The following is a 2500-nucleotide window of genomic DNA, read 5'->3' as shown; positions in this document are numbered from 1 at the left end:
ATTTCCATTGCTAAATAATCACAATAATTAACGGAAATGTTTACATGTAAGACTCACTTGATTTTCCAACCAACAGAGGCACGAGGAATGAAACTTTAGGCGGAAACTAAAGCGAGGCTGGGAAGAAATATGGCCGCGCGCTCGTATCCCCCGCGCTCTTGTTCCCGCTGAATAATTCTAGTTAATGATTACTTACATACTCATTATTTGTGGCTCTCAAACTTACTAAAGTCGCATGGCAATTTGCTAATTATGCTGGATCATTATTGTGATTTTTTTTTTTTTTTTTTTACTTCTGCCAGTGGACGGTGTGACGTTATTTTTTTTACGTTTTGTAGACCGTGAATATGAGTAAATGTTTCGACAGTGAAAAAAATTAACATGGTCACATTCTGATCTCATGTACATTTCTCTTTCCAAATGCCTCTCTATTTCTCTTTGTCTCTCTCTATATGCAGGTGAGTGTATGTCTATATGTATGTATATGGGTATGTATATATGTATATAATATATATGTATATATATGTGTATATGTATATAATATATGCATATATATATATATTATATATATATGTGTATATGTATATAATATATATATATTACATATATATACGCATATATATATATATATATATATATATATATATATATATATATAATGTATATCTGTATGTGTACGTATATATATATATATTTATATATATGTTGTATGTATGTATATATGTATGTATGTATGTATATATATGTATGTATATACATATATGCACATATACACACATGCTCATATATATGAAGCATATATGTATATATATACATATACATATATTACATATATTACATATATATGTATATGAATATATACTCCTTTCCACCTGCCTCCCTCAGTAAATGTATATACATACATATCGGCCCAATGGAAGGATGAAAAATTGCACATCTACAATTTGCCTTCGTTGCGCGCTCATTTTTGCTCCCAGCCCTTTAACCTTCCCTAGTTTTAATATATCCCTCTTCTCTTCTTTATCCATTCTCCCTTCTATGTCCCTTCTCTTTCAGCCTTCTATTCCCTCGCCCCTCTTCGCTCGCCCAGTCATTCCTTCTATCTCCCTTTCTCTTACTCTTTTCCTCCCTTTGTCTTCCTAGCCTCTTCTGCTCATCCCCCTCCTCCTCTTCCTCCTCTTCCTCCTCTTCCTCCTCTTCCTCCTCCTCCCCTTCCTCCTCCTCCTCTTCCCCTTCCTCCTCCTTTTCTTCCTCCTCCTCCTCTTCCCCTTCCTCCTCCTCCTCCTCCTCCATCTCCTCCTCCTCCTCCCTGTCCTCCTCCTCCTCCTCCTCCTCCTCCTCCCCTTCCTCCCCCTCTTCTTCCTCCCCGTCCCCTTCTTCCTCCTCCTCCTCCTCCTCCTCCTCCTCCTCCTCCTCCTCCTCCTCCTCCTTCTCCTCCCCCTCCCCCTCCCCTTCCCCTTCCTCCTGTTCCCCTCTCTCCCCTTCCTCCTCTTCCTCCTCTTCCTCCTCCTCCTCCTCCTCCTTCTCCTCCTCCTCCTCCTCTTCCCCTCTCTCCCCTTCCTCCTCCTCCTCCTCCTCCTCCTCCTCCTTCTCCTCCTCTTCCTCCTCCTCCTCCTCCTCCTCCTCCTCCTCCTCTTCCCCTCTCCCCCCTACCCCCCCACCCGGGCCCAAACCACGGAATCACTGCCAAATGATCGTTTCGAAACCAAAAAAAAAAAAAAAATGCGGTCGATAGTTACATGGTTATGACTAGCTGACCAATTCTATTTTTCTTTCTCTCTTTTCTTTTCCATTCTATGTCTTTTCTCTTTTTTTTATTTTAAGGAAATGACGATTGATTTCATGTATTTGATTCTATGTAAGAAGGGTTAGACAAGTAAGGAAGATTAGATGAGAAAAATAAACTTATTGACGTGAAAACGAGGAGAGAAGAGGCGGTAGCGAGCCTCGTGCATTCCTGACGGGGCCACAAGCCAAACTTTGTGATTTTTTGTACGATTTTCTTTCTGCGTGTGATAATCAGTTGTTATTGTCATTATTATTATCATTATTATCGGTATTATTGCTGATGAGAGTGTTATCATGGTGTGACTTGGATCAAGCGCGCCGGGTCTCTCGATAAAGTGGTCATGTTTTGCTGCGCTCTTTTTGTACGTTGCTTTCCGTTGTTTGCAAGTTCGCCAGATGTCTTTTTTTCTTCTTGCCTCTCTGTATCTTCCTTCTTTGGTCTGTAATTCTCTCTCTCTCTTCTCTCTCTCTCTCTCTCTCTCTCTCTCTCTCTCTCTCTCTCTCTCTCTCTCTCTCTCTCTCTCTCTCTCTCTCTCTCTCTCTCTCTCTCTCTCTCTCTCTCTCTCTTATCATCTTCGGTTACCTTCTAGTCTACCGAGATAGTACTTACTTGTAGTTAGTGACGAGGCAAGCCAATTTGGGCCTTCGTCACCACTGCCATAGAGTCGATTCCGTTGCTAACACTAGGTTTATATCGTCGCCAAGTGTGGTT

Source organism: Penaeus chinensis, chromosome 19, assembly GCF_019202785.1.
Source record: "Penaeus chinensis breed Huanghai No. 1 chromosome 19, ASM1920278v2, whole genome shotgun sequence".
NCBI classification, from domain to species: domain Eukaryota; kingdom Metazoa; phylum Arthropoda; class Malacostraca; order Decapoda; family Penaeidae; genus Penaeus; species Penaeus chinensis.
Note: the sequence above shows the minus strand (reverse complement) of the source record.